Below are 17,645 nucleotides of genomic sequence, written 5' to 3'. Positions count from 1 at the left end.
CCCAAATAGACAGGGTTTAGCTGCTTAAAATGGCTAAACCTGTCTAAAGTCCTGCTTTGGGGCACCCAAAATTCTGCTTGCCTGTCCAGGAGGGCTGCAAGCAGAAATGTGTGCTCCTGCAGTTGTATGCACCCAACAGAGCAACAATTAAATTGCTCTGCCGAGTGCCCCGGCACCAACAGCAGCAGGCGAAAACAATTGAATTCCCCTAACTAAGAGTAGCAACCACTGATTGACCCATGATCAGATATCCCTTTGTATTTACATTTTCCCGCATTTAGATTTCAACTACTTGATGTATTCAATTTGCACTTTCCATTACACATACAGTGTGAGCGTGAGTGTGAGCGTGTGTGTATATGTGTATATGTGTATATATATATATATATATATATATATATATATATATATACACACATACACATACATATATCCACACACACACACACATACAGATATATACACACACACACATACCCTCGGCAGACCCTTTATGAAGTACACCAGTCAATATAAATATCGAATCAGTCATAGCTGCAATTAAATGTATAAAAGCATGCAGGACATGGTCAAGAGGATCAACTGTTCAAAACCAAAATAAGAAATGTGAGCTAAAGGACTCTGAAACATTGAATGAGTGATTATTGGCTCCAAATGATATTTATTTATCTCAGAAACTGCTGATCTCGTGAAATGTCACACAACTTTCTCTAGAGTTTACAGAGATATGTGTACAGAACAAACATCTAGTAAGTGGCAGTTCTGTGGGTGAAAAAGTCATTAATGATAGTTCAGAGGAGAATGGCTAGACTTTTTCAAGCTGACAGAAAGACAACAGTCAAATAACCATACCTTAGAACAGTGGTATGCAGAAGAGCATCTCTAAATGAGGCACAGCACGCTGAACCCTGAAGTTGATGCACTACAGCAGAAGACAATCCCGGTTTCTGCTCCTATCAGATAAGAATAGGAAACGGAGGCTACAGTCTACACAGGCTCACAGGCTGCTGTGAAATGCATGGGCAGAACTTAATGTATAAATTAATCTATGAATTAATCCTGCCTTGTGTCAACAGTTCAGGCTGGTGGGAATGGGTGAATAATGGTGTGAAGAATGATTTCTTGGGATTCATTAATACCATTTGAGCTTCATTTAAATGCCACAGATGAGTATTGTTTCTGACCATTTAATGCCATAGTCTACCCATCTTCTAATGACTAATTCAGCAGCATGGGGGGAGATGTATGGCCAAATGGCTAACTATCAGTACCCCTTTCCCACTGCCAGCAATAACCCAGGCTGTGTGAAAGGGCAGGGTTCATCCAGCTCATGAAGCAGTGTAAACGGGTAACCTCGATCGATGAGACCCGGGTCCCGTGCTCTGCATAGGAAGAGCTGTTGCTTGGAGAGGAGATCATCTCCAATCACCGGCTCATCACGTGACGCCGATGGTGTCATCAACCAGCCAGTAGTGCCGGGTCGGTACGCCTGTCTGACAGGAGTCTCAGCCGGATCGCTCCCGGGATGGGCGCGTGAACATCATTCCGGGTGCGACCCGGCAAACTAGTGGAAAAGGGGTCTAAATGTCCAGATCTGCTTTGCCCATTATAGTGGTGAAGCAGGTCCAGACACTACTCCCATCTATTATAATTTGTTTTGCCAAAGAGGGAGTTAATTCACCTGTTGGGCGAATTGCGCTCTCCCTCTTTTCGCTGTGTGACCATCAGCTGCATACATTCTGCGCATGCGCCGGTCATTTTCTCCCAGTGGCACACGCAGCTTTGTTAAAAAAGAAAACCATTGCTTTTTGTATACACAATTCCAGTGCTGTGTGGTGCGGAACGGCAACTGCAGTTGTCGAAATCGATAGCTGCAGTTGTCGGAAGGGTCAGTGCATGCAATTCAAACCGATGTGCCGGTGATAAAGCAATTCAGAGTGATACCTGGCTGTATATCAGTAATTAATGGTAGTACAGGTATCACAAGGGGGGAAATTCAATTGAAAGCGATGTTTTAAGCTCCGGGAATGAGCGCCGGGAGCTATTCAATTGGGCACACAGTAAACCCGCGACTAGAGATTTCTGCTCAAACCCTCCTGTGGTGTGAGCAGAAATTCGACTTAACTAGAGTCGCGATGTTAGCGGTGGGCTTAACGTATACACAAATAGCATCGCGCCTGGCACTCAAGTCGGAAAATGCTGTTTACTGCGACTAAACCTCGGGCATTAGTCGCAATAAACTGCATCTCCCGACTTAAGTGCCGGCCGCGATGCAGACATTTGAATAGCTCCGGGCACTCATTCCCGGAGCTAAACAGAGTGTTCTATTGAATTCCCCCCAAAGTTTCCTAACACCACTATTGGGTGCAAGGGTAAACTAGCGATGCAGGCAGATGGCACATTGGGCGGAATTCAATTGATTTCATGGACCGCATCTCCCTTCTAAAGTGACAGGAGATCGCGCGCCGCTATTCAATTGTGCCAGCGTTTCACGCTGATCGCACCCAAAGTGGTCGGGTTTAGCCGCGTAAAACGGCTAACCCCGACCAAAGTGCTGGGCGCGATCGCGAAAAGTGCCGTTTGGGCGCCCAAACAGGACACTTTTCGCCAATTTCAGCCCGCACCCCTCTGGGGCTGCGAGCTGAAATTGAGCACTAGCAGCTGATCGCACCCGACAGGAGCAACAATAGAATAGCTCCGTCGGGTGCGAAGGGGGGAATAATCAATTGAATTCCGCCCATTGTGTCCTTCATGCAGAATTGAATTCTCCCATAATGAGTTAACTGTTGGGGCCATTGGCTTATAGTGAACAGGTCTCAATCCAATAGAGCATCTTTGGTATGTGGTAGAACAAGGACCTTCACAGCATGAATGTGGAGCTGCAAATATTTGTAGCAACCGTGTGATGCCATCAACGTGAACCAGAATCTCTAAAGAATGTCTCCAGCATCTTGCTGAGTCCATGCCATGAAGACTTCAGGCTGTTCTGGGGACAAAAGGCGGACCTACCAAGTACTAGCAGAGTACCACATAATAAAAGCTGCAGACGCACACCCTACATTTTCAGGTCTTTTTTTAGCAATTGAAATAACCACAATGACAACACATGCTGATAATTTTGACAAAGGCCAGTCGACCGGTTTTAGTTTTCAAAAATCAGGACAAACAGTTCTAAGAGGTGGGAGAGACTGTGGTTAAGTTTATTTTTCATGCAAAATGTTTTGGAAGTCAGCAACATTGATAAAACTGTCACCTAAGAAGTGCAAAAATTGATGTTAATGGAATATAATGTCTGATGGGAAATGGCTAGCTTGGGCAACCACTGAGTTCATTATTAAACCCAAAATGAGAGCAGCAAAATATGGAACGAAGAGCAGGAAAGCTGCAATAGCCGATACTGTATTAGATAAGTCCAATATTGATCACGTAATCTTATATAATACATTTTTAAAAATGATTGCAGTGCACATCAATATGATAATGGTACATATGGAATCTCCTAAATATCACATTTTAATACAGAACCTTGATTAAAGGATTCATTTGTTGCAAGTATTAAGGGTTTCTTTTGCTGCAGTTTGATCAGGCTGAGGAATGACAAGAAAACACATATGGGTAGGGTAACTAGATGTGACCACCTTATATTCATTCCCTCCATTGAACACATGGAGACGAATACATTTTTTTGAGAAGCGTCCGATGGAGGAATTCAATAGTTTTGGGCAGGCATTAATTATCAAGCTTGTCGTGCACAAATAGACTGGGTTTAGCAGTGTAAAAGTGCCTAAAACGGTCTAAAGTACTATTTAGACCCCAAAAGCCGGACTTTTCACACACATCTACTCCTGAGGCGGCGAGCAGAATGTGGATGGCACTCGCGTCCGATTGGAGCAACAACTGAATTGCTCCGATGGGAGCTCATTGCCAACAACTGACATAAAAACATTTGAATTACCTCCCCATAGGGAGCCATTTACTTCTCGACGATGTGTGGATGAGCTCATCACGAGAAATGCAATACCTCTTCACATTTTCCTGAGTACCTCTATAGGGTGGCCGCACGGATTGAGCAGTTCGCGGCCATCGCAGCTAATTGAATTACCCTTATAAATTATGTAAAGCAATACAACACTTTCTGGTAAATTATCACAAAACACACAGAATACAAACACTATATGGACAAAAGTATTCAGATGCCTGACCATTACACCAACAGGGACTGTAATGACATTGTATTCAAATACATCTACTTTAATATGGAGTTGGTCCCCCTTTTGCAGCTATAACAGCTTCCACTCTTCTTGGAAGGCTTTCCACAAGATTTTGGAGCGTTTCTGTGGGAATTTGTGCCCATTCATTCTGTAGAGCATGTATAAGGTCAGGCACGGATGTTGGACGAGAAGGCCTGGCTCGCAATCTCCATTCCAGTTCATCCCAAAGGTGCTCAATGGGGTAGAGGTCAGGGCTCTTTGTAGGCCAGTCAAGTTCTTCCACACCAAACTCATCAAATGTCTTTATAGTCCTTGCTTTGTGCGCAGTCATGTTGGAATAGAAAAGGGCCTTCCCAAAATTGTTGCCACAAAGTTGGAAGCCTAGCATTGTCCAAAATATCTTGGTATGCTGAAGCATTAAGATTGCCCTTCACTGGAGATAAGGGGCCTAGACCAAACCCTGAAAACTAGCCCCATACCATTATCCCTCCTCCACCCAACTTCACAGTTGGCACAATGCAGTCAGGGAGGTAACATTCTTCCGGCATCCGTCAAACCCACTCTCCTTTCTGACTGCCAAACAAACGTGTGATTCGTCACTCCACAGAACACGTTTCCACTGCACCCCAGTCCAGTGTCGGTGTGCTTTACACCAATCAATCCAACGCCTGACACTGGACTTGGTGATGGGAGGTTTGCATGCAGCTGCTCGGCCATGGAAACCCATTTCATTATGCTACCGCCACACAGTTTTCATGCTTAAATTAATGCCAGTGGAAGTTTGTAACTCTTCAGCTGTGGAATCAGTAGAGTGTTGGGGACTATTACACACCATGTGCCTTGGCAAACGTTGACCCTGCTCTTTGAATTTTACAGGGTCTTCCACTTCTTGGCAGAGCTGCTGTTGTACCTGAACGCTTCCACTTTCTAATAATATCACTTACAGTTGACCGTGGAATATCCAGCAGGGATGAAATGTCACGACCCGTCTTATTGCAAAGGTGGCATCCTATTACAGTACCAAGCTTGAAGTCATTGAGCTCATCAGAATGACCCATTTTGTATAAATGTTTGTAAATGGAGACTGCATGGCTAGGTGCTTGATTTTATACACCTGTGGCAAAGGGTCTGATTGAAACACCTCAATTCAATAATTAACAGGTGTGGCCAAATACTTTTGTCCATATAGTGTACTACCTCTAATTGGGTAGAAACCAACTGGTTATATATTATTCAGAAGTATTAATATTGAGCAAATATCTATCACACACAAAAAAAAGATAAGAAAAAGATACACTAGATTCAGAACAATATTATTTATCTGTGAAAGTGCGCATGCAGTACTCACAATATAGGTGAAGACCACATAGAAACTGGAAGATCAAATAAGAAAACACACATTATACAACAGGCTATTTAGCAACAGATCTCTAAATATTTCACAATTACTTCAGTTTTTGTGGTATTGCGAAGGGCAACTTAACCAGCGTGGGATGGGAACAGAGAAATGACTAAAGGAGGAGGAGCAGCAAGTGTTCTGGATTCAATAATTAGGGACCAGAAAGCCAAATGACAAATGGTTATTGGGATGTGTTACAATGCCTGACATGACAAAATGATGGGGTGGATAATGTTTAAAAAAAAAAAAAAAAATAATAATAATTACATGAAGGTTGGCATATATGACAGACTAACTTTGGAAAATTTTTAGTTTATAATAAGCAATAACAGGATTGTGATACTTAGCGATAAATCCCTTTCTCCGATTCTACAGGGGACACTGGAGGCTTCAGGACAGTAGGTATACATGTGTGCTAACCGGGAGCGGGCACTTTAAATTTAGAAAGTGTGACTAGCTATTCCCCCCTACAAGCCAGTCTTAGGAAACTGTGCCCGAGGAGAGCTGGAAAGACAAACTGCAAAGGAGGAGGTGAAGCTAGTACACATAATGACAAACACATAACATGTGTAAAAAGGTTCTAAAAAACAGCAGAACAAAGAAAAACAAGCAGTCATAATGTAGAATGACAACCAACCATGGCAGGAAGGAACAGCGCCGGGTGAGCGTCCAGTGTCCCCTGTGGAATCGGAGAAACGGATTTATCGGTAAGTACCAAAATCCTGTTTTCGCCTTAATTCACTAGGGGACACTGAAGGCTTCATGACAGTGGTGATGGCACCGGGGCTCCCATACCGGGCGGGAGAGTGATGAGAACCCTGCAATACAGCATGGCTGTATTGCGAGGCAGAGGTCGCATAGGTATGTCGGCCCGACCAAGTGGCCGCTCGACAAATTTGAGTCTTGGAGACCCTCAGGCAGCAGCCCATGAGGGATCCACAGAGTGCGTGGAATGCGCTGTGATGGAAGCCGGAGGTTCCTTGGAGGAGGCCACATAGGCCTGCCTGATGGTCAGACGGATCCAGCATGCAATAGTCTGCTTGGAAGCCGGCCAACCAGGAGCAGCAAAATCATGCCGGGCAAACAGGGAATCTGTTTTCTGTAGAGATGAGGTCCTATCCATGTAGATCCTGATGGTTCTAACGACGTCCAGGGATCTGGAAGCTGGTTAAACCACAATAGGCTGGTTTATGTGGAACGCAGAGACCACTCTAGGAAGGAATGCTATCTGCGTACGGAGTTCAGCCCTAACCGCATGGACCGCATGGAATATCAAGTATGGAGGACGACAGGAAAAGAGCCCCGGGCACCGACACTCGCCTGGCCGAAGCCTGAGCTAGGAGAAGTACCACCTTCCATGACAGGTACTTAAACTCAACAGTCTGTAATGGTTCAAACAGTGAAGACTGCAAGAAAGAGGACAAGATCCAAATCCCACGGAGCCGTAGGAGGGACAAAGGGAGGTTGCAAACAGATAACCCCCTGCAAAAAGGTCTGAACATCCGGGTGTAAAGCCAGTCTCTTCTAGAAGAAAATGGACAGTGCTGAAACCTGAACCTTCAGGGATCCAAGATGTAGGCCCGCCCGCTGAGAATCCTGCCTGTAGGGAAAGGAGGAGCCTGGACCCTTGAATGTTGTAGGGGGCAATCCCAACCAGATCACATAAGCCTTCCAGATAAGATAGTAGTGTCTGGAAGTAACTTCCTTCTGGGCCCTGAGCATGGTAGGGATTACAGTAGCTGGGATCCCATTTCGCCTTAAGATTGCTCTTTCAACAGCCATGGCGTCAAACGTAGCCGCCTTAAATCTGGATAGACAAAAGAACCCTGCTGCAGGAGATCCTCTCACAGAGGTAGAGGCCACAGATCGTCTATCAGCAGTAGACGCAGGTTGGAGTACCAAGCTCTGCGCTGCGGGGCCAATCTGGAACCACTAACAGAATCCTTGCCCTTTCCCTCCTCATGCGTTGCAGAAGCAGAAAAGGAATTGGTGGAAAAAGATAAACGAATCGGAACCGCCAGGGTGTTGTGAGTGCGTCCACTGCCACGACCTTCGGGTCTCTTGTCCGAGAGCAGTACAGATGGTGTCTGGACGCCATGAGGTCGACTTGCCCCACCTCTGAACAAGCTGTTGAAACACCTGGGGATGGAGTGCCCACTCCCCAGGATGTACGTACTGACGACTGAGGTAGTCGGCCTCCCAATTGTCTACAACTGGAATAAATATTGCTAATATTGCCACGGCGAATTCCTCCACCCAAAGAAAAATGTAGATTACCTCCTTCATTGCTGCCTGACTTCTGGTGCCTCCTTGTTGGTTTATGTACGCCACCGCCTCAGCGTAGCCCGATTGGACTGACGGCTTGACCCCGCAACAGGTGATGCTCTAGTAGAAGAGCATAAAACACTGCCCGTAATTCCAAGATGTTTATGGGCTGTCTCGCTTCCTGTGGAGTCCAGTGGCCCTGGAAGTGGTTTGCCAGAGTCACTGCCTCCCATCCCATCAGACTCGCGTCTGTGGTGAGGAGAATCCAATTCCACACTCCTAACCTCTTGCCCTCCAACAGGTGAGATGAATTCAGCCACCAGAGAAAAGATATCAGAGTTCTGGGGGCCAGCTTCACTCGTTGGTGAAGGAATAGATGGGATGCCGACCATTGGGAGAGGAGGTCCATATGAAAAGTCCTGGAGTGGAAGCGGCCGTATGGAATGGCTTTGAAGGTCGCAACCATCTTCCCAAGGAGTCGGATGCATAGCTGCACCGATACTCGTCGGTGCTTTTTCCTGAGGAAAGAAGATATTCTGACTTACAGTGTCCAGAATCATCCCCAGAAATTGAAGCCTCTGTATTTTGCAGATGGGACTTGGGAAAGTTCATGATCCAACCATGTCGTATGAGGAGCCTGTGGGTCCCGAAATGCGAATTGTAGGAACGCTTGGTGAAGCGGCCAGATGGGTATGTGGAGGTAGGCATCTTTTATGTCCAAAGACATCAGAAACTCGTTTTCCTCGAGCACCGCAATGACAGATTGAAGGAACTCCATCTTGAACTAGAATACTCTCAGATAGGGATTGAGATCATTCAGGTTTAGAATAGGTCTGACCAATCAAGTCTGGCTTCGGAACCAAACACAAGGAGGTGGTTGGATCTGGAAATCGAGTTTGTACCCCTGGGTGATGATGCCCCGAACCTAGGCGTCCAGGCAAGATTGTACCCACACTGCCCTGAAATCTCGAAGACAAGCTCCCACCCTGGGGTCCTCCAGGTGAGAGGGAAACCAGTCATGCACTGGGTTTGGTGGAGGGCTTATTGTCCTGGTGTGTTGAGGTTGGTGCGGCTCTACCCCTACCTCTGGAACCACGAAAAGTGGTAGGTCCTCCTCTGGAACGGCCTCTAAATCTTCCTGAGGCACGAAAGGACTGAAAGGCTTACGGGAAGCTGGAGCAGCTGAGGGGAGATCAGTATATTTACCCCCCATAGCCTTGGAGATCCACTTGTCCAGTCCGGGTCCGAACAGGACGTCACCAGTGAATGGAAGAGCTTCCACCACCATCTTTGATTCTGCATCAGCCTGCCATTGTCGCAGCCAAAGAGCTCTGCGGGCCGATATTGCTAGAACGGAAGTCAAATTACATACATCTTTTGAAGCCTCGCCAAGATAAGCAGCCGACTCCCCAATCTGTTCTGCTAAAGGAATTAATTCCTCAGCTGGGAGTCCTGTCCATAATCCTTCGGATAGTCGTTTAGCCCAAGCTTCAATAACCTTACTGACCCAGCAGCCCACTAGCGCAGGGCGAAGAATCACGCCCGCTACTGTGTAAATGGACTTTAGGGTGTTCCCCCAACTGCCTGTCAGAAGTCTCTTTTAAGGAAATGGCCCCTGGTACTGGCAGAACAGTCTTTTTGGATAAACGAGACACTGTGGGATCTACAGAGGGTTGATTCTCACATAGCTTCCTGCAGGGAAAGGGTAGGAGAACAAAAGTCAAAGGGATACCTGGAATTTTTTATCAAGGTGTCTCCAGGCAGTGGTCAGGATAGAATCCAGCTCTTCAGATGCTGGAAAAGAGGTAGCCTATCTTTGTTTTTTTACTATAGATGGCCAAGCAGAACCCTGGTCCTCTTCCTCCACGTTTAATACCCGACGTATTGCTACAATCAGAGCTTTTATCCCCTGGGACAAAGGTTCCGGGTCGCCCGGAACCTGTTCGGCCCCAGAATCATGAAACTCGCCCTCCTCTAGTGAGGGCATATCCTCATCCTCAGAGTCATCTGACTGTAGGACTGAGGGTAACAGCCTCTTCTTGGGGACTTGTGGTGAAGTCCCCCGCTGAAGGGGCGCGGGACGTGGTTGTGACTTTTGTGAGCCCCTCCACCGACTTAGCTAGGGAACGAGCCCAGGCTGGTTCAGGGGGTGTGAGAGTAGAACTCTGAGATCTGAAAACCTCTCTATCCTTACGAGATGCCTCCAGTTCTGCAGACAGGTGTGACATAACAGAAGTGAACTGCGCCACCCAAGACGGCGGTTCCTGCGTCTGGAGTGATCCTTGAGCCTGCTGCTCTTAATCACAATTGTCACACAACAGGGAGCTAGAAGAGTGTCCCTGTGTAAACTTTTCTGCGCATCTTGTGCAAGCCTCTTCCAGGATGTCCACTGACATACAAACACAGTAGTGTAGTGGACAGTGTAAGAGGAGATAAGGGCGGAAAGCCACACCCACCCAAACAGTACTGTTAGCAGTGCCAAAGCGCTATGCATAAATCACAGCAATAATATAACACTGTGCTCCTCCTGTAAAGCCTAACCCCACTGATCACTCACAAATCCTGGTGTGGCTGTCAAAACGATCAGCACAGCCCAGCAGTACTGTAATGCCCGTCGGCTGTGCTATGGAAGCGCCGGGGCAGCTGGGTGCAAGGAGCAGATCTCAGCATTAGGCTCCACCCCTGCTATGATGCCCGTTTTAAATGCTAAATATGGCGCCCGCGGACTGCCGCTGCTAGTACACACCGTTTTTTTTGTGCCTGGCGACCCTGCTAATCGGGGAGCCAGAATATACTCACAGTAACTGCCGAGGCTGCGGGCGAGGCTAATGGGGGACCACAACATGCGCCGCATGCAGTGTGTCCTGGTACTACCCCAGAGACAGTGGTCTCTGTAGCAGAGGACCTGTGCACGAGCCGCAAACAGCTGAATTAAGGTCCCCTGGCAGCTCCATCATCGCAGACCGGCAGGGGCAGACAGCTGCCTGTCATGTCCTCAATGCTTGTTGCAGCATCATCTTTACCTATCTTTAAACTAAACTATGCCCTGAGGAGAAGCCCAAAGTATGACTAGCTCCCTTGGGCACAATACTAAGGCTGGCATGTAGGGGGATATAGAGGGGGGGGAGCTCTCTAAATTTAAAGCTCCTGGTTAGCACACATCTATACCCACTGACATGAAGCCTTCTGTGTCCCCTAGTGGATGAAGGAGAAAGTATCAAAACTATGTCCCTCAAAGTGGTGGTGGGTGCAACAGTCACCGACTCTGAAGTGCACAATCAGCAGTTGGGGACGATCTTCAAAATTGGTCCACTTGACATGGAGTGACCCTGACATATATATGTGTGTATACATATATGCACACACTAAGGGGGAATTCAATTGTTGGCGCTGGGCGACTAATTGGCGTCTATTGGAGCAATTCAATTGTTGCTCAGATTAGACGCCCATTAGTATTAATGTATAAAAGGACTGGGTTTAGATGCGAAAAGTGGCTAACCCAGTCTGAAATCCTGGTTTGGGCGTCTAAACCAGTGGTTCTCAAACTCGGTCCTCAGGACCCCACACAGTTCACGTTTTCTAGGTCACCAAGCTAGTGCACAGATTTACTCATTACCCACTGACACATTTTAAAAGATCCACAGGTGGAGCTAATTATTTCACTTGTGATGCTGGAGGAGACCTGGAAAACATGTATTATTGGACAGCTGTGTGTGCTCTTATGGTGTGTGTGTGTGGGGGATGTTTAATAGCCCCGGAAATGAGTTCCCAGAGCTATTTAATTGAGTGTAGTAGGTATTACCAAATCCCGACAGTGGCAGCCCGACAAGGGTGAAGATCACGATCGTCGCTAAGGTAAGTATCACTAACCTAATTCCCCCCCCTAATGCTCCCCTTAGGGGTGCCTAACCCACCTTAACCTCCCCCCCAAGTGCATAAACCTAACCCCCCCTTTTCCGCAGCCTAAACCCAAGTCCCCCGGGGGGGGGGGTGCCTATCCCTAAGCCCCCCCGGGAGCCCTAAACCTAACCCCCCCCCTCCTCCCCACGACTGTCCGCGCCTGGCTTACCTTCGTTCGGTATGCCGGGCGTCGGTCTTCTGGCGTATGATTAATGACAGGCGTCGAGTTTTCGACACCTGTCATTCGTACCACGCCGGGATTATAAAGACTGGAAGCCGATGGTCGGCATTTAGACCGTCGGCTTCTAGACTACATCACGACCGCGCTGTTAGCCCAACTAAAGGATTTCTTCTCGCAACCACTTGAGGGTGCGAGCAGAAACCAGACTTAAGTGCTGGCCGCGGGGATGTTATCCGACTCAGGGCAGAGCTAACAGCCTCGCGGCCGACACTTTAGTCAGAGAATGCCAGTAAGCGAGACTAAACAGCCAGCTTTAGTCGCGCTAATCGACATTCTCAGATTTAAGTTGCTTTAGTCTGAATTGAATAGCTCCGAAAACTCCTTCCCGGCACTATTAAAGTGCTGAATTAATCGCCCCCAATGTGTTATACTCCTGAAATAGAGGGATGTAGTGTTCATTAGACACAGGAAGAGAAACTTGTTTTCATTGAGAGCAATGAAAATTTTGGAAATTGTTTACAGTGCTGAGCAGCTTTCACCTGTAGCTGACTGTTAGGAGCAGGAGTTGCTGGAGAGAGTTGTTGTATTATTATTTTATAAAGACTTAAACTAGAGAGCTTGCTGCATTCCGCAATACCGGAAAGGAGTACACCTCATTAGGTGTATAATAGAAAAAGGAAAAAAATATTTGGTGAATTCTCTAAAATTACTGTAGAATTGAATACAAATTCCTGCAGTGAATTACCGGATACCTTCCTTCTTATAGCTAGTGCACCGATGCATAGAGGGCAATGCACAAACTAACGTACATTCTCCATGCACTTTTTACTGATATTATTTATATCTATGGGGCCGATTCAATTCAACGCAATGTTTACTAGTCCCGGGAAGGAGTTACCGGGGCTATTTAATTGACTGCGCTGTTACCCCGACTAATGGAGTTCTTCTCCCAACCTTCTGAGGGTGCAAGCAGACATCCAACTTAAGTGCTGGCTGCGAGGAGGTTTCCCGGCTCAGGGCAGCAGCCTCGTGGCCGGCACTTAGTCGGAGAATGCCGGTTAGCAAGACTAAACAGCCAGCTTTTGTCGCGCTAATCGGCTTTCTCAGATTTAAGTGGCTTTAGTCTGACTCAACAGCGCGCTGAATTGAATAGCTCCGACAACTCCTTCCCAGCTCTATTAACGCGAGCTGAATTGAATAGCTCCAGGAACTCCTTCCCAGCGCAATTAACAGCGTGCTGAATTAATCGCCCCCAATGGGCTTGATTCAATTCAACGTGATTTGAATAGTGCTGGGAAGGAGCTCCCGGAGCTATTCAATTCAATGCGCTGTTTTGCCGGGGAATGCCGGTTCTTGCGCCTTAAACATGGTGTTTAGTCGCGAGAACAGGCATTCTCCAACTGAACTGCCTGGCGCGATGCTGTTTCCGCGGAGCAAAGGGAAGAAAACAGCATCGTGTCTGTAGTTTTGTCGAATTTTTGCTTGGACCCCAGGAGGGTTGCGAGAAGAAATCCTTAGTCGGGCTTAACAGCGCACTGAATTGAATAGCTCCGGGAGCTCCTTCCCGGCGCTATTCAATTCGCGTTGAAATGAATCGCCCCCAATGTGTTTTACTCCTGAAATATGATAATTGCCTTAGGCAGCCAGACATTTGCTATATATTCCTCTCCTGTGAATGTGGCAAATGTCTTGCAAGATTTATTTTGTACATTTTAAATGAGATTTCAATCCAACTATATTTGTATTAAGCCCTAAACATATAGAAGAAGAAAAAGGAACAACAGGCTGAATGCCGGGGTCTCTGAAAGAGCTAAGAGGCCAATGCAAATGAAGTACTGAGTCTATAGAGGGCTGGGAATAAGCAAACATATGTATCTGCAGGACTAATCAGTGCTTTTCCGTGTACACAGATTTTCCAAGTAAAGTAGAGTGGATTAATGACAGTAAAAATGTGTGCACGTGGCAGTAAATACACATCACATTCTCTTACACTCCTTACTACCTGATTCTACATAAGCATTAAAGTTTTTAGAATGCCACACCAGTCAGAATCCAGACACCAGCATCCCAACCGCTGGCATCTCAACAGTAAACATCGGGGTTAGGGGTAGAGTTAGGCTGTGGGGGGAGGAGGTCATGTTTAGGCTGCAGTGGGGTGATAGGGGTAGGATACTTACCGGCGGGTGTCAGTATCCTGACCCTGTCGGGTTGCCAGAGTCGGTATTCCAACCGCCAGGTTCCTGAGCGCCGGCATCCCGTACGGGTTTGTTAGTTATACCCCTTTCAGACCACCGACCCAGGAAATACATGAGTTTATCAACCAGTGAATTTCATGGGTCTCAGTCCCCGGACCCTGGTACAGAGCAGGATCATGAAACCGGGACTTCGCCCCAGGTTATTTGCATTCACACATAGCATAATCCTGGGTCGATTCGCGTTCACCCACAAGAAACCATAGTTTTTGCACTGTGTGAAAGGGGTACAAGTTATCTAAATCTCACTAAAGAACATCGATCATCCAGCACACCGGGAAGGTGCAGGGAGAACAGTCAGCAATATTGTCATCGCTGACTGATCGCACCGTGTGTATGCACTATAAAGGAACAAAAAAGCAGATAAACACATCAGTTATAGCTGGACAACATGGGATTGGTAATATACAGTTCTTCCTACTACAGCAACAACATGTGCATTCATGCAACCGATCAGAACATTCTTTTTATATCTTCACAAAAGGGACACACCCATATTTAAATACAAGTCAAACATGTTTCGCTGTTGGGAAAAAACAAACACCTCCTTCTAGCAATGGTGAGATACACCCTGCATCAGCCTTCAGCAAACCAGTAAATCAGGATCTAGTGCCCAGGACATGTGTTGAACACAGCAAATAACTAAAGGAAACTATAGTCCAAATTCACAACTTTGAGATGAGGCCACATGCACAGGATGAATGTAACTATGGGTGAAGGAGGGTCTGCACCACAGCACTGACAGCCAGGTCATCACTGGATTTATATTGTGTGCATGGGGAGGCTGTCAGCAGTATATCCAGCAAATTCTTCTTTTTTCAATGTCCCTCCCTGTCTATAGCAGATTCATGACAGAGGCCCAGCATGTAGAGCTGGACATGAAGCAGAGGATGACACACTCCCACCCCATAAAACCATGGCAACAGAGTGTCAAATAACTACTTGGGCAAAACTGGTTATGTAATGCTGGCCGTACACCTACACGATGAGTGCTGATGCGACTTACCGTGCCATTTGCCCTTCAATTCCCCGCCAGCTCCCTGGCAGTCCCAGCCACACGATTGACACACAATGTACATACGATCTAACGATACGATGCATTGTGCGTCCGTCGTGTGAGCGAACTTTGCCAAGTCCGTTGAATGCCTACTTTGGACCGAAGAGGACAGAACCTCGCATAGGAGACAGTATGTTTTTTTTTCCACAGGTACCATTTGGATAATCTACATAGGTGAGTATGTGTGCATGTGAGAGTGCATGTATGTTTAATTAACTTACACTGTGTACGGTGTGTGTGTCCTGTGTTTATTTAAACATTTCTTTACAGGTGAACTACAGGTACCAGCGGGCCCTTAATGCCCCGCATGCTGGTACTTGTGGTTCTCCAAGTACCAGCATGTGGGGGAAGCTTGCTGGGACCTGCAGTTCTACTTGTAAAGACAATGTTTACACATTATTTTTACACAACACCTATACACTATCAACACACACAACCTCCGCACCAGGGGTGGCGGGGACAGCCCCTGGCTATCAGCCTGGGCTGCCCTGGAGGGGGGACCCCTTTATTGGGGGGTACCCAGCTCCCCAGCCTGGGATAACTAGTGGGCAGGGTTAATGCTACAGCTGGGTGGCCGGTGAAGGGGCTCTCCTGGCTGTGGCATTAGCTCCCCCCGCTAGAAAAAGTCCGGTGCCGGTTCTGGAAAATACAGGTAACGTTCCCGCTAGGCTGTTTTAACATCTATTCTACCTGTCAACAGCTCTTGGAGGCAGCCCGACGTGTCCGTAAGTGCCGGGCTCGCCTCCAAAAGTGACGAAAAGAGGGACGCATCTTTTCAATGGCCACGCCCCCTTTTCGGGTGAGCGCGGAAGTGCCCTCTCTAGCTCCGGCGCCCTTCTTGCCGCCAGAGCTAGAGTGAACACTATACAGGGGAACCCTACTCAATTTTTTCCCCTGTATTTCCAGAACCAGATCAGAGCCCAGTGCTGGTTGCGGAGAATTAGTCATTTGTCCCCGGTATTTTGGCAACCAGGGCTGGTTCAGACAAGCCCGATGCTGGTTGTGCTTACATCGTATGTCCCTTGTATGTTGCCCAACCAGCACTGGGTACCTAAAAGCCTGGGACTGGTTGCTCTTTGGGAAGGGGGGGGGGTAGTTTGCACGTTTTTTTTTTATGAAACACTTTTTTTTTCACAGATGCACGGATGGTTCTCAATGAACCATCCCTGCATCTGTGCTTATTTTATTACAGACAGATGCATGCATCACGGATCTCCCCGTGCATGCATCAGTCTCTCTTTTTTTTTTTTTTTAATAAATGAAACCGCTCGGACGCATGATGATGCACATCTGACCACACGATTAGTTTTGACGGCTGCGGGAGCGCGCATCGCATCTTATCCTACCTAAAAAACACACGATTTCCACACAACCCATGGTACGACACGTCGAAAATTGGGTAATCAGCCCAAAATCGCATCGGTGTATGGCCAGCATAACAAAGGCATACTTAATAAACAGGTATAGCAAATATAACTGTGCAAACTTGGACCATTCATGCTAAATAATGGTCTACAACAGGGGTAATCAGCTTAAGTCCACCAGTACCACTAACATGTCATGTTTTGTGGATTTCTTAATTCATGCACAGGTGGTTTAATCTATTTTGCTGGGTCAGTAATTATCCCACCTACTTCCTCAGACAGAACTCTTTAAACCATGACCTGAAAACATGAGGGTTGAGGTTTGCTCATTATTCCTCTTCACACTCCACAAAGATGACAAATACTGCCTACCTTAATAAGCAATAACGTGCGCAGCTGGACACAGAGTTGGACTGCCCTAATTGCTGCTTCATTCTGATATTGACAGGTAAATGGAGATGAGGCTCATACAGAGATTATAAATCTCTATCAAAAGTGGCTGATTCAGTGCACAAGGCCATATTTTCAAGGTAGATGTCAGGGGTTAGTGGGAACTTGTGGTGTTACTGTACAGTAAAACCACTACTACTGTTCTGTCATCGACTTTGTAAGGTGCCTCACAGCACTGAGGTCGTGGGTTCAATTCCCACCATGGCCCTACCTGTGTGGAGTTTGTATATTCTCCCTGTGCTTGCGTGGGTTTCCTCCGGGTGCTCCGGTTTCCTCCCACACTCCAAAAATATACTGCTAGGTTAATTGGCTCCCAACACAAATTAACCCCAGTGTGTATGTGTGTGTACATGTGATAGGGAACATAGATTGTAAGCTCCACTGGGGCAGGGACTGATGTGAATGGCCAAATATTATTTGTAAAGCGCTGCGGAATATGTGTGCGCTATATATATAACTGGTAATAAATAAATAAAGCGGCTATGTGAACTTCACTGGGATCTTCAAAAGGAGGTCAATGTTTTCTATGCAAGCTTCTGTCTCTCCTCCATTCACCTGACAGAATG

The 17,645-nt window shown here is 46.9% G+C and overlaps 1 protein-coding gene across 2 annotated transcripts in view; it reads right to left on the bottom strand.

Annotated features, from left to right (window-relative positions):
- The window catches only part of ACVR2A (activin A receptor type 2A), an 82,171-nt gene that overhangs the window by 27,526 nt on the left and 37,000 nt on the right, over window positions 1-17,645 (bottom strand). The window lies entirely within an intron of this gene.

This window comes from Taudactylus pleione, unplaced genomic scaffold, assembly GCF_031769625.1.
Source record: "Taudactylus pleione unplaced genomic scaffold, aTauple2 ptg000156l, whole genome shotgun sequence".
Taxonomy (NCBI): domain Eukaryota; kingdom Metazoa; phylum Chordata; class Amphibia; order Anura; family Myobatrachidae; genus Taudactylus; species Taudactylus pleione.
The sequence above is the reverse complement of the archived record's forward strand: the minus strand, read 5'-3'. Positions and strand labels throughout refer to the sequence as shown.